Source organism: Macaca fascicularis, chromosome 16 (assembly GCF_037993035.2).
Source record: "Macaca fascicularis isolate 582-1 chromosome 16, T2T-MFA8v1.1".
Classification (NCBI taxonomy): Eukaryota; Metazoa; Chordata; class Mammalia; order Primates; family Cercopithecidae; genus Macaca; species Macaca fascicularis.
The window spans coordinates 6,303,987-6,318,535 of record NC_088390.1 but is presented as its reverse complement, the minus strand read 5'-3'; the positions used below and the strand labels follow the sequence as shown (position 1 = coordinate 6,318,535).

Genomic DNA, 14,549 nt, shown 5'->3' with positions numbered 1-14,549 from the left:
CTGAGTCTTAGGTGGGTTAAAGGACTCGCCAAGCCCCCAGCTAGTGACCCCACTGTGCAGCCTGTTGACCTTCCAGCCTCCTGGAATGGTCATCTGTGCCCACTTCGGGCTGATCTTTCACTGCTGTTACTTTAGGTTGGTCCTGCACTGTTGTCTCTTCCCCTCCTTTGCCTTGAAGCATCACAGAAAGCCTCATGGTGTCTTGTTTGTTTGTTTGTTTATTTGAGACGCAGTTTCACTCTGTTGCCCAAGCAGGAGTTCAATGGTACAGTCTCGGTTCACTGCCACCTCTGCCTCCCGGGTTCAAGTGATTCTCCTGCCTCAGCCTCCCGAGTAGCTGGGACTATAGGCTCATGCCACCACACCCGGCTAAGTTTTGTATTTTTAGTAGAGACGGGGTTTCATCATGTTGGCCAGGCTGGTCTCAAGCTCCTGGCCTCATGATCCACCCGCCTCGGTCTCCCGAAGTGCTGGGATTACAGGCGTGAGCCACTGTTCCCGGCCTGCGGTATCTTCTTGACTCTACCTCGTCCTGGTGCCCTTCACATCCCCAGTTTCACAGGAACGCCCTCCTGAGCACACACAGATTCCCTGGAGCCTTCTATTGTCTCCTCACAGATACCTATTGATTAAAGCGCCAGTCAGGCCTTTTGTTGGCCTCTGAGGCCATCTTTCCTCCAGGAGGCCCAATAAAGCACTGCTTGTGGATATTTTTATGGGTCATGTTTTAAAAATTACATCCAAATTAAATTTGTGCTGATTTAATTAGAATATGGAAGCTGAGGGATTTCTTTATTGCTCCTCCTGCTGGGTCCTGAGCAAATGGCTTCTCTCTGGAAGCTGCTGTGCTCACCACGAACACATGTGGGGCAGGCTGGGCCATCCCTTGTCTGCCTGTAGATTAAATTCCCTTAGGAAGTAGAAGGTCAGAACTGGAAGTGTCCTTGAGACCATCAAGTCCTTGTCCTTTCTTGCACAGAAGACAGGCTGAGCCCCAGAGACGGGCAACAAGCCACTTAAGGTCACATAGACAGGGCGAGATGTCCTCAACAATTCTGGCATCTCCTCGGAGCCTCTGTCCAGAGAAGAGGGTTGTCTAGTGAATAAGAATCTCTCCTTGGATGCTGTGAGGCACAGCAGAGCTGGAAGTCAGGGCCTGAGGAACAGCTCGAGGCTTGAGAGACCCCCAGTAGCAACACTCCTAGGTATGGCTTTAGGCACACCACTTTCAGGACTCTGTTCCTCTCCAGCTCTCAGTTCTGTCTTCTCCTCAGCTGTTTTTAGCCTTAGGCTTTACTGGAAGCAGGACTAGCGTAGTTGCAACAGACTTTATATCTTCTCGTCTTGAAATATTTGGGCAAAAGGACATTTTGTTGTTTTTTTTTTTTTTTTTTTTGAGACAGAGTCTTGCTCTGTCGCCCAGGCTAGAATGCAGTGGTGTGATCTCGGTTCACTGCAACACCTGTCTCCCGGGTTCAAGCAATTCTCCTGCTTCATTTGACTCCTGAGTAGCTGGGACTACGGGTGCATGCCACCACGCCCGGCTAATTTTTGTATTTTCAGTAGAGACAGGGTGTCACAATGCTGGCCAGGCTGGTCTGGAACTCCTGACCCATGATCCATCTGCCTCCCAAAGTGCTGGGATTACAGGCATGGGTCACTGTGCCCGGCCGACATTCTTTTGTTACTTCCCCAAAGCCTCAACTGAATGCTCCAATGGGGCATACCTCAATCCTGCATCCCTTCTGGAGCTGAGGCAATCACAGGGCTGAGATCTAGGGAATGGTGGACTGACAGATAAAAATCAAAGGCTGTGATCACAAGAAGCCAGAAGGTGGGGTGGGGAGGAATGATAGCACATCCCAAAACGGGTAGGACCACTGGGAAACAGGCCAACATCATCTTCAATGCACATGATATGGAACGGCAGTGGTTCAAATCCAAGTGTGATGACTTACAAGCTGTGCAGCCCTGAGCAAGTCAGTCGATATCCCAAGCCTCATAAGGCTCATCTGAAAAACGGAGAAGCTAATTTTCACCTTGTAGGGATTTTGTAGGAATTAGTGATATTAATATTATGTACTTGATGCAATGCTCGGCCTGGAGGAAATCCTTAGTAGGCGGTGAGTTCTGATGGTGATGATGATGGCAATGATGATGATGATGATGACAGTGATGGTGATGATGATGATGACGACAGTGATGATGATGATGACAGTAATGGTGATGATGATGATGATGATGCCAGTGATGGTGATGATGATGACAGTGATGGTGATGATGACAGTGATGGTGATGATGATGATGATGACAGTGATGATGATGATGACAGTAGTGGTGATGCTGATGATGATGGCAGTGATGGTGATGATGATGACAGTGATGATGATGACAGTGATGATGATGACAGTGATGGTGATGATGACAGTGATGGTGATGATGATAGTGATGGTGATGATGATGATGACAGTGATGGTGATGATGATGATGATGACAGTGATGGTGATAAGAGTGATGATAATGAAGGTGATGATGAAGATCTTGGGCTGTAGATCTGCAAGTGGACACTCTGGTTTTCTTGGTGCCCAAAGGACTGACTCACATACTTTTGGGTATCAAAATCAATCAGTAAGTTAAAGAATAAAAATAGCTAACAAGAAAAAGATCGAGTGTATCTTTTGGCACAAAATGGAATTGGTAAAGGCTCCAAGAGAAAGTTTCCATTCAAATGCCACTGTTCAATCTGAATATTTAAAAATATCTTCCTACTGAGCATATCCAGTTTCTGTTTCTTGGAACGAAAAGTAGATAACAAAAGTCAACAAACAACTGCCTTCCTTGGCATGTAACAACTACCACTGACTCACTATCCCGGGCAAATCTGCTGTGGTTCTTTCCTTCTTAGATGAAAGACTGTGCTCCTTGAGGGAGATGCTGTTGGGGTCCACTCAATCCTGGAACCAATGAACATTCTTCTCCTTGGCAAATCCCATGATGATGTGCTCAGACTCCATATGTTAATCTTGGGCTGTGGTGTCCAGTGTGGAAGGAACCTCCCACCAACCCTGACCTTGACCTCATGGCAGTCAGTGGGTGAGTGGGTCTGCCTCCAGAACTTCCAGCACTCTTTTCTCTCCCATCTCCTTTGGTTTTCATGGCACCTCTATGACTCCATGTGCTTTACAAGTGAGAATGTTGGGGTTCAGACAAGAAATCCAAGTCATTTAAGGTCACACAGCAAGAGCATAACTGGGCCTATCACTTCCTCTCCTGCTTCCAAGCCATTCCTACTGTCAGTGTCACATAAATGGACATTTGGAAAGTAAATTGACTATGGTCCTGGAGCTGTTTGGGAGTAAAGAATCCACATCTCAAACATATGGCTCAAGCAATATGCTAGGTACTCCAGAAAACACAGATTAATGACACCCTTATAGAACTTACACTGTTCCCAGGCAAAACAGTTCCCCATCTCCTCTTGTCAACAAAATCATGAGAGATCCAGAGTGAAAGGTCCTATTCTTAAGCAAGCTCTCAATGCTATCACCTGCTTCACTGTGATTCCTAGTGCTTTACATCTACCTTCTGGGCCTTTGCCTCCTTTTCCTTGTATCGTGACATTCACAGACCTTGGCTGACAGATGAAATTACTCAGACACAGGTATGCAGTGTAAGAGCAGCTAGGTGACTGCCTGGCTCTAGTGGCCAGAAAGCAGCCCTGAGAAGCTGGAGATGCTTGCTTTTATTCATTGTAGGCACAATGCCAAAAACCTGGAGACAACACAACCTGCAGGTAATTAACATTTATTGTTCCCCTTTCAGGGAACCTCATGCTCATGGATGATCAAAGGTCAGTTCCTGGTCAACATAAGTAAACAAGCTTGATCAAGATACCTTCCCCCTCACTCCCTTGCACATACTCTCCTTCACTCCCTTGCACATACTCAGGGTTACAGAACAGCTGCCTTCAGCTATTCTCCCCCGAAGCTATGCGGAGCCTTCCAACCTTTCAGAAGGCCTGCTCCTTTCCCTATAGTTTCTCTTACCACTCTGATCGATCTCCTACAATTCACACATGTCTTCCCTCCATTGCTGAAATGTGAGCCTCATGAGGACAGAGATTCTGTCTCCTGCTTTTCCATACCCTCCATGGCAACTTGCAGAGGTGCTCAGTGCACTTTCAACGAAAGGATGTCCAAGTGGTGATGACTTCCCCGTCAAACAGATCTCACTGGAGCAAAGGAATTGCATTATCTGAGACAGAATGTCCTTCCTGAAAGGGAACAGGCTTTGTTGAGTCATGAATAATACCACTGATATTCTTTGGGACCTCAGCTCTCTGACTGATGTATAGGCATCTCCATAGGTAACTACAGGAAGTGATCTTGGGTGTCAGCCTGAGCTAGAGTAAAAGGATTGGGGCACGTTTGCTATAGCCACTGAATGGGTTTGACCCAGGGATCAAACGTCATGCAATATTCCAGTCTTAACGTTCATTACAAAGCACCTACCATGTGCCAGGCATGGGGCTTAACATAGTGACAACTTCAAGGGATTCACCGTCTAATAAAAAAGGCTGACTCATAATCAAGTGAGGCCATGAGAACAGCTTCAAAACAGGTCTGTAGGAAGACAGAGAAAAGGGAAAATTGGTTTCTGATATAAAGATTCTCAGGAAGATGCTGAGCTTTCCCTCTGGGTAAAGAAAGCCCAAGGAGGGAACTGGATACTGTACTTCACACAAGTGGCTTGTTCTTCCACTTCACTGCAATGGTTGGTATGGTTCTCTAATGTGGATCCTTCTCACTGCCTAGACTATGAGTCCTCTAAGGGCAAACATTCTGTCTTTTGCTCCTCTTACCTCTTCTTCCTAAGAAGAGGTCTTCTAGGTCAGGCTCTGTGTCTCATATCTGTAATCCCAGCAATTTGGGAGGCTGAGGCGGGTGGATCACCTGAGGTCAGGAGTTCGAGACCAGCCTGGCCAACATGGTGAAACCCCATCTCTACTAAAAATACACAAATTAGCCAGGCATGGTGGCACATGCCTGTAATCCCAGCTACTCAGGAGGCTGAGGCAGGAGAATCGCTTGAACCTGGGAAGCGGAGGTTGCAGTGAGCTAAGATTGCACCATTGCACTCCAGCCTGGGTGACACAGCCAAACGAGGAGGAGGAGGACGAGGAGGAGGAGGAGGAGAAGAGAGGAAGAGGAGGAGGAGGAGAAGAAGAGGAGGAGGAGGAGGAGGAAGCAGCAGCAGCAGCAGCAGCAGCAGCAGAAGTCTTCTAAACTAATAGTAAGAACTTTACCTTTGTTTCTATTCTTAATTCCCCAAGGCTGGGCCTGGGGTTTTGTTTCCTACCTCCTCCCTCACACCTGACCCTGACATGGGGCACACTGTATGCTCAGTCTTCATAGATGTGAGGTCTTGGGGTGACTGGTGGACAGGGATGGGTCTCAGCCAGACCCAGGCAGCCTCATTCACTGAATGATACAGAGCAAGGAAGCTGTCTTCATCTAGAGCTGGCTTCTCATGCTGAGAACTGACAGTGGGTCTGGGGACTGTGAATATGAGCAGAGTGCTTCAAGCGGATGCCCAGTACAACTCTTAATTTTTCTCTTCATTCCCCTGTGTGTCTTTAGGCCACCTTCTACAACTGGGGCCAGGATTGGGTAACCCCACCGCACAGACAGTACATCTTTCTGATTGCTTTAGGTAGAAACACTTTAGTTTTAGTTCCAGAAGTTGATAACCTTTTGGAGAAAATATTCTCTATCCAATTAGGCTATCTTTTCTCTAATTTCTTTCTTTCTTTCTTTTTTTTTTTGAGACAGAGTCTTGCTCTGTCACCTAGGCTGGAGTGCAATGGCGTGATCTCAGCTCACTGTAACCTCTGCCTTCTGAGTTCAAGCGATTCTCCTGCCTCGACCTTCAGAGTAGCTGGGATTACAGGCACACACCATCATGACTGGCTAATTTTTGTATTTTTAGTAGAGACGGGGTTTCATCATGTTGTTCAGGCTGGTCTCGAACTCCTGACCTTGTGATCCTCCTGCCTCAGCCTCACAAAGCTCTGGGATTATAGGCATGAGCCACTGTGTCTGGTCCTTTTCTCTCATTTCTATGCTACCTTTCCCAAATCTAATTGGGATGTATTCAATACCTTAAGCACATTCCTGTGGTCCAGGAAGTGTACATGGCCCTTGTTACTCCATCTTTGCTTTGGTGAGATGCTAGATTACGTTTGCAGAAAGATGAATCATGCCACAGCCAAGAGAACACTTCTGAGAAAATCACTGTTCAAGGATAATTACAGTGTAGGAGGTCTCCAGTCTCCTCAGACCATTCTTTTTTTCTTACTGTCATAAGACAGGAAGAGCTCAAAGAGACTTTAAATCATTGATTGCTGGAACAATGGGTCAGGTACTGAGAAGGTGGAGTCTTTATAAATTGCAGTGGCTTCCTTGACCCTGTGCTTTGCATGGTTTGTGTGTAGGTGCTAGGATAAACCCTAGACTTCTTACTCTGGCATTTCTGACTTATTTGAACTGATACCAACCTGATCTTCCTGTGCCATCTCTTTTGTGCCACTTTGAAGAATGCAGAGTCTAGTAAAAAATGCAGAGGTAAAAGAAAATTATAATTGAGAGTTGAATGCAATGGTAGAGAGCAACACAGGGAATATAGAGTTGGGGCTGACTTATTTCATTTGAGGTAGCAGAGGGTAACAATTTTCCAGGAAAAGTAAACTCAACTCACAGGTAATCAAGGAAGGTTTCCTAAAGGAGGTGACACTTTGGCGAGTCTCAAATAATTTGTAACCAGTAAGGGCTGTGACAAGCGAAGGGGTGTGTGTGTGTGTGTGTGTGTGTGTGTGTGTGTGTGTGTGTGTGTGTGTGTGTGTGATTTCAAAAAATAGCATGCATGAAGGCCCAGAACTATTAATAGGACTGAGGTGTGGGAGAAATTACAAGTCAGGCCATGTGGCTGGGGCATGCGATTCTTGTTGGAGAGTGGCTGGAAAGGGGAGAGTAAGAAGAGGACAGGGTGAATCAGAGATCCAAGTAAAATATCTGGGAAATACAGGCTTTCAGCAAATAAGACACTGTGTGCAACCTGATGTATTCTGTGCTGGAGACGACATTCAGAAATGGGAAAGTAGACAGAGCTGACTTGGAGCCCTGAAGAACAGGCTTTCTTTCAGCACCACGGCCAGCGGCTGACACACTTGTGCAGGATCTGAGGCAAAGCTCATTCTCTGATTTTGAGCTGCACCCTAAGATCTCAAAGCCCTAAGGAGTAGGAAGTGGAAGTGGCTGGAGAGTTGATGCTCAGGCTGCAGTTATAACGGAGAGTGTGTGTATGTTCAGTTATTTGTGGATGAGTGCAGAAGATGCTCTTAAGAAAGTAAAGCTGTGATTCAAAATAGGGTGGAGTGATCAGGCATTTTTCCTGAATTCATTTCTGAATTTCCTGATTCATTCTTTCTGAAGCACAGAAGAGTCAAACTTTGAACCCCTCTTGTATCCTGCGATGAAAATGTTCTCTTTCATGGATGTGATTTAATTACTATATTGGTTATATGAACCAGCTCAGAGACTAGAACTCTTGATCTTAGCTTGCAGCTAAGGCCTCTCAAAAGAAAACTGCTCATTACAGTCAAAAAGTCAGGATGTACAATGGAAAATTCTCAATTTGTTGAGGATACAATTCATTTGAACATTTTTTGATATAAGGTAAAAATACTATTTCCAACACACTTCGCTTCACACACCTTCCACTTTTGGCAAGTCTAAAGAAATACTTGTTTCCTTTCTTCTGCCTGAGTTAGGCTGTGTCCTGTTCCTTCTCTCCTATGAACATCCACAGGACTGAGTGTGTAACTGAACCATTATTCAGCAGGCTCTCAACTTTTTAATTCATCTATTCTATGGCCTCCAAGAAAGTGGCCAGGCACAGTGGTTCACACCTGTAATCCCAGCACTTTGGGAGGCTGAGGCAGGCAGATCACAAGGTCAAGAAATTGAGACCATCCTGGCCAACATGGTGAAACCCAATCTCTACTAAAAATACAAAAATTAGCTGGGTGTGGTGGCTCATGCCTGTAGTCCCAGCTACTTGGGAGGCCAAGGCAAGAGAATCACTTGACTGTGGGAGGCGGAGGTTGCAGTGAGCCAAGATCACGCCACTGCACTCCAGCCTGGTGACAGAGCAAGACGCTGTAAAACAAACAAACAAACAAACAAAAAGTAAGACTTGTTGGAGAGGAGTAGAAGTTTGCTTGGATTAGACATGACTGGTGGAAAGAAATGAGTTCTAACCTGAGATCCACAAGAGGGCTTCCTTCCATGGGTCATGGATTCTCAGAAATTCTTTGTAAATATTAAGCAAAAAGAACAAAGAGCTAAAAACAGAACTACCATTCAACCTAGCAATCCTATTACTGGGTATATTCCCAGAAAAATATAAATCATTCTACCAAAAGATGCACGTACTTGTATGTTCATTGCAGCAGTATTCACAGTAGCAAAGATGTGGAATCAACCTAGATGTCCATCAGTGGTGGACTGGATAAAGAAATGTGATACGTATACACCATAGAATACCACGCAGCCATAAAAAAGAATGAAATCATATCCTTGGCAGCAGTGTGGACTCAGCTGCAGTTCATTATCCTAAGCAAATAAGCATAGAAACAGAAAACCAAACACCGCATGTTTTCACTTATAAGTGGGAGCTAAACATTGAGTACATAGGGACACACAGGGGAACAATAGACACTGGGGCCTACTTGAGGGTGGAGGGTGGGAGGTGGGTGAGGGTTAAAAAACTACCTGTCAGGTACTATACTTGCTATCTATCTTGGTGATGAAATCATTTGCATACCAAACTCCAGCGACTTGCAATTTACCCATGTAATAAAACTGTACATGGGAGGCCGAGGCAGGCAGATCACGAGATCAGGAGTTCGAGACCAGCCTGACCAATATGGTGAAACCCCGTCTTTGCTAAAAAAATACACAAAATTAGCCAGGGGTGATGGCGCGCGCCTGTAATCCCAGCTACTCAGGAGGCTGAGGCAGGAGAATCACTTGAACCCGGGAGGTGGAGGTTGCAATGAGCCGAGATGGCACCACTGCACTCCAGCCTGGGGGACAGGGCGAGACGCTGTCTCAAAAAACAGAAACAAAAATGAAACAAAACAAAACGAAAAAAGTGTACGTATACCTCCTGAGCTGAAAATAAAAGTTAAAGAAAAATTACAAAATGGGGTGTGTGTGTGTGTAGGGGTGTGTGTGTAGGGGTGTGTAGGGTGTGTGTGTGTAGGTGTGTGTGTGTGTAGGGGTGTGTAGGGGTGTGTGTAGGTGTGTGTGTGTAGGGGGTGTGTGTGTGTAGGGGTGTGTGTGTAGGTGTGTGTAGGTGTGTGTGTGTAGGTGTGTGTGTAGGGGTGTGTAGGGGTGTGTGTGTGTAGGGGTGTGTGTGTGTAGGGGGGTGTAGGGGTGTGTGTGTGTAGGGGTGTGTGTGTGTGTAGGGGTGTGTAGGGGTGTGTGTAGGGGTGTGTGTGTGTAGGGGTGTGTGTGTGTAGGGGTGTGTAGGGGTGTGTGTGTAGGGGTGTGTGTAGGGGTGTGTGTGTATAGGGGTGTGTGTAGGGGTGTGTGTAGGGGTGTGTGTGTGTATAGGGGTGTGTGTGTGTGTGTGTGTGTGTGTGTGTGTAGGGGTGGATCTGAATGGCACACAAGAGGCATTCTAAAAGATCTGAGAGAACAGCTTTCCAGGTAGGAGGCACAGAGCAAAGGACCCGCACTGATGATGAACTGGTGACTCCAGGACAGTGAAGTCAGTATACAGACACTTAGAACTCAAGGCCTGGTCTGCGGACCATAAGCACTGGCATCCCTTTGGGGAGTGGTTACACAGGCAAATGTCCTGGTTCCATCTTTTTTTTTTTTTTTTGAGATGGAGTCTTGCTCTGTTGTCCAGGCTGGAGTGCAGTGGCACGATCTTGGCTCACTGCAACCTCCACCTTCCAGGTTCAAGCAATTCTCCTGCCTCAGCCTCCCAAATAGCTGGGACTACACGCACCCGCCACCACACCCGGCTATTTTTTTGTATTTTTAGTAGAGATCGGGTTTCACTGTGTTAACCAAGATGGTCTCGATCTCCTGACCTCGGGATCCGCCCGCTTCGGCCTCCCAAAGTGCCATTTTTTCTTTTTCTTTGAGACAGAGTCTCGCTGTATTACCAAGACTGAAGTGCAATGGTGTGATCTCGGCTTACGGCAACCTCCGCCTTCCGGGTTCAAGCAATTCTCCTGCCTCAGCCTCCCAAATAGCTGGGATTACAGGCGCCTGCCACCACACCTGGCTAATTGTTGTATTTTTAGTAGAGACAGGGTTTCACCATGTTGGCCAGGCTGGTCTTGAACTCCTGATCTCAGGTGATCCACCCACCTTGGCCTCCCAAAGTGCTGGCATTACAGGCATGAGCCACCGTGCCCAGCCGTCCTGGTCCCATCTTACACCCATTAAATCAGAAACTCCAGAGACAGAGTCCAGGGAGATGCTTTTTGTGCAATGGTCACATTTTTTTTTTTTCAAATATCACACAGAAAAGATGAGAAAGGACAGTACAAAAACCTTCCGTTTTCTTGAGGCACTGGAGAGCAAAGTGCTGACTGGAAGCCCCATCACCATCTAATATTTCAGTGAATCTTTTCTATAAATAAGGGCCTTCTACACAATCACAGTGCAAGCATCAAAATCAGGAGATTAACAATGACACATGGATGCAGCTAATCCTCAGGGCCCATTCCACTTTCTCCAGTTGTTCCTATAATGTGTTTTATAGCAGCAAGATCCATCACAGAATCGTGTTGCATTTAGTTCTCATGTCCCGTGACTCTCTTTTCATCTGGAGAAGTTCCTCAGTTTTTCCTTGACTCTAAAGACCTTGACACGTCTGAAGATTACAGGACAGTTATTTTGGGTCTGTCTGACGCTTCCTCATGATTAGATCCCGTTTATGGATCATTGGCAGAAATAGCTCAGAAATGACGCTGCATTCTTCCCCTGACGTCCTATCCAGGGACACGTGATTTTAATTTGCCCCATTACTGGAGATGCTCATGCTGATCACTTAATTAAGTTGCTGTCTGCCAGACTTCTTCACTATAAAGCTACTCTTTTCCTCTTTGTAATTAATACGTGTTTTGCAGAGAGGCACTTTGAAATTACATAATTATCATATTTCTCACTACATTTTCAATTTATTTGCATGGGTGCATGGTTTCCAATCCTATTCAATGGGCCATAGTCTGCCACTATCATTGTCTACTTTGGTACTTGAATTGTCTCATGATCCACCAATGGGAGCTCCTTCAAGCTGCCCTTTGTGCCCCGTGACACGTACCCACCATTCTTGGAGCACTTCCTTGCTTTCTGGCACAATAAGATCTTCCAGGTTCCTCCTGTAATTTCCCAGTCTTGGAATCCACCATTTCTTCAAGAAACCCTTTTTCTTGTTAGTGGAAAATGCCATTTAGATCTAGGTGCTGGACATGTTCATTGCTATGAGAGTGTTGCTGCATTCATGTTTTCTCAGAGCACAGAGCTAAGAAACATGTGTAATATATATACACACATGGCATTTATCCCTATTTCTATATCTATCTCTAAACATTAAAAACCATGAGTTTGCCTTGATACATCCAATTCCAATTCAACATCACAAGGTTCATTCCAGTCTTCTTCTCCCTTTTGATGTTCATAACTCCCTTCCTTAATAATAACAATTCTGGTATATTGGTTTCCTAGGGCTACTGTAAAATAAAACAGTGCCACAAACCGGGTAGCTTAAACAACAGAAATAGAATGTATTGCCTCATAGTTCTGGATGGAGGCAAGGTGTCCAAGATCAAGCTGTTGGCAGGGTTGGTCCCTTCTCTTGACATGAGAGAGAATCTACTCCCTGCCTTTACCCTTCCTTCTGGTGACTGCTGGCAATTTTTTTTGCCATTTCTTGGCTTGTAGACACATCATTGCAATCTCTGTCTTCATTTTCACCTGGACACTTTGCTGTGTGACTGTCTCTGTGTCCAACTTTGCCCTTTTAATAAGGATATCAGTCACATCAGATTAGAGGCCCACTCCACTCTGGCACAACTTCACCTTAACTATTGATAATTGCATCTTCGGGCCGGGTGTGGTGACTCACACCTGTAATCCCAGCACTTTGGGAAACCGAGTTGGGTGGATCACGAGGTCAAGAGATTGAGACCATCCTGGCCAACATGGTGAAACCCCCGTCTCTACTAAAAATCCAAAAAATTAGGTGGGCGTGGTGGCACGCACCTGTAGTCCCAGCTACTCGGGAAGCTGAGGCAGGAGAATCGCTTGAACCTAGGAGGCAGAGGTTGCAGTGAGCTGAGATCACACCACTGCACTCTAGCCTGGCGGCAGAGTGAGACTTCGTCTCAAAACAAAACAAAAAAAATGCATCTTCAATGATCCTATTTCCAAGTAAGGACTCATTTTGTGGTCCTGGGGTTTAGAATTTTAACATACACATTTTCAGAAGGATGCAATTCCACCCATAACACCAGGATTCTGTTACCCTTAGTGTTTGCTGACCAGTCCTCCTCAGTGTGACCGAACTTCCCTCTCACTGCCTTCTCCTTCCCTGCTTGGGACTGTCTTTTCCTGCTTGGGCGTTGACCCTGTGTGGATGCTGTTCTTTCCCTACTTGAGCTCTGACACCTCTGCCAGTCACTCATCTGCAGGGAGGACCTTTTCTCTCACTTGGGCTTGGGCTCCCAAAACAGAGCTGCCCCCATCACGGAACTCAGGATCTGACATGTGTCAGGCCACTCACCCCTGGTAGGAATGTCCTTCTCAGCCAGTCTGGTGCTGTCCCCCGTGCAGTGGCACCCTCCTCCCCTTGCGTGGGTGCTGACATTCCACACTGTCTTCCTCCCACCACATGGATGCCCTCCTCACTCTGTTGACGCTCTGATACCCTTTGTTGGGGAGCCTCCCAGGGCCATCACTGTCCTGGCCCCAGCTCTGGGCCATGATGGCTGCCCTCCCTTCACTGCAGAGGCCTCCCTTCCTGTGCTACACCTAATGGCTTTAGGACTGAATGTCAGGAAGGAAGGGCATAGAAGAAGGCAGATGAAGGGGAAGATGGGGAGCAGGAAGAATAGGAATTTGTGCTTCAACAAACTCTCTGGATAATTTTTTTTTTTTTTTTTTTTTTGAGATGGAGTCTTGCTCTGTCGCCAGGCTGGAGCGTAGCGGCGCGATCTTGGCTCACTGCAAGCTCCACCTCCCAGGTTCATGACATTCTCCTGCCTCAGCCTCCCGAGTAGCTGGGACTACAGGTGCCCGCCACTGTGCCTGGCTAATTTTTTGTATTTTTTAGTAGAGACGGGGTTTCACCGTGTTAGCCAGGATGGTCTTGATCTCCTGACCTTGTGATCCACCTGCCTCAGCCTCCCAAAGTGCTGGGATTACATGTGTGAGCCACCGCGCCCGGCCTCTGGATAATTCTTATGCAAGTTAAAGCCCCCAGCCTGGTGGCCAGTGGGCAGGGGGAGATAGCACAGGCTGGGGCTGGAGACTGGACAGGGGCCAGATCTTGGAGGGTCTTGTGGGCTTTAGTAAGGAGGCTCTATTTTATTTTATTTATTTTTATTTTTATTTTTTTTTAATATTTTTGAGATGGAGTCTCGCTCTGTCACCCAGGCTGGAGTGCAGTGGCACAATCTTGGCTCACTGCAAGCTCCATCTCCCTGGTTCACGCCATTCTCCTGCCTCAGCCTTCCGAGTAGCTGGGACTACAGGCACCCACCACCACGCCTGGCTAATTTTCTGTACTTTTAGTAGAGACGGGGTTTCACCATGTTGGCCAGGATGGTCTTGATCTCCTGACCTCGTGATCCACCCACCTCGGCCTCCCAAAGTGCTGGGATTACAGTGTGAGCCACCGCGCCCAGCCTATTTTATTTTAGTTTTTTATTTTATTTATTGTTTAAAGAGAGCTGACAAAAACAAGCTTACCTGGGGGAAGAGATGCCATCACGAACAATATGAATTTGCTTCAAGTCTCTTCTCCCAAAAACAGGAGTCATCTGTTACCCAAGTGAATCGCCACCTCCTCCTCTCCATGGTTCTTCCCTTCAGCATTTAGCATGCCTAAGCCTCTCCATTCTAACACCACAGAAGCGCTTTCTGATCATTCTGCCTGCTTGCAGCTCTGACTCTCTCTCCCTGTCTTTCCTTTCCCAGCCACGCCTCTTGCAAGCATTACTAGATTCTTCAGTGTCGTGTCCTAAAATCCTATTCACACCTTGACCCTCATGCAGTGTGGCTTCCATTTGGTTTTGTTTTTATTTTACGTGCCTGGAGAATAAGGATTTTAAGAAGATGAACATGACTTGAGTTATATTTTGAAAAGATCCCTCTGGCTACTTGGCAGGGAATGGATTTGAAAAGCCAAGAAAGGAAGCAGGTTGCTCAGTAAGAGGCTGCTGCATCACCAGCTGAGAGAGGATG

The 14,549-nt window shown here is 46.5% G+C and overlaps 1 long non-coding RNA gene across 1 annotated transcript; it reads right to left on the bottom strand.

The window, feature by feature from the left end:
* Positions 1 to 4,506: 4,506 nt before the first annotated feature.
* LOC123569446 (uncharacterized) lies at positions 4,507 to 14,263 on the bottom strand. Its single transcript, XR_006693146.3, has 3 exons — positions 14,055 to 14,263; positions 6,557 to 6,605; positions 4,507 to 4,622 (listed from the first exon to the last, which is right to left on the bottom strand). It is a non-coding gene; the product is annotated as an uncharacterized lncRNA (long non-coding RNA).
* Between the last annotated feature and the right edge of the window lie 286 nt (positions 14,264 to 14,549).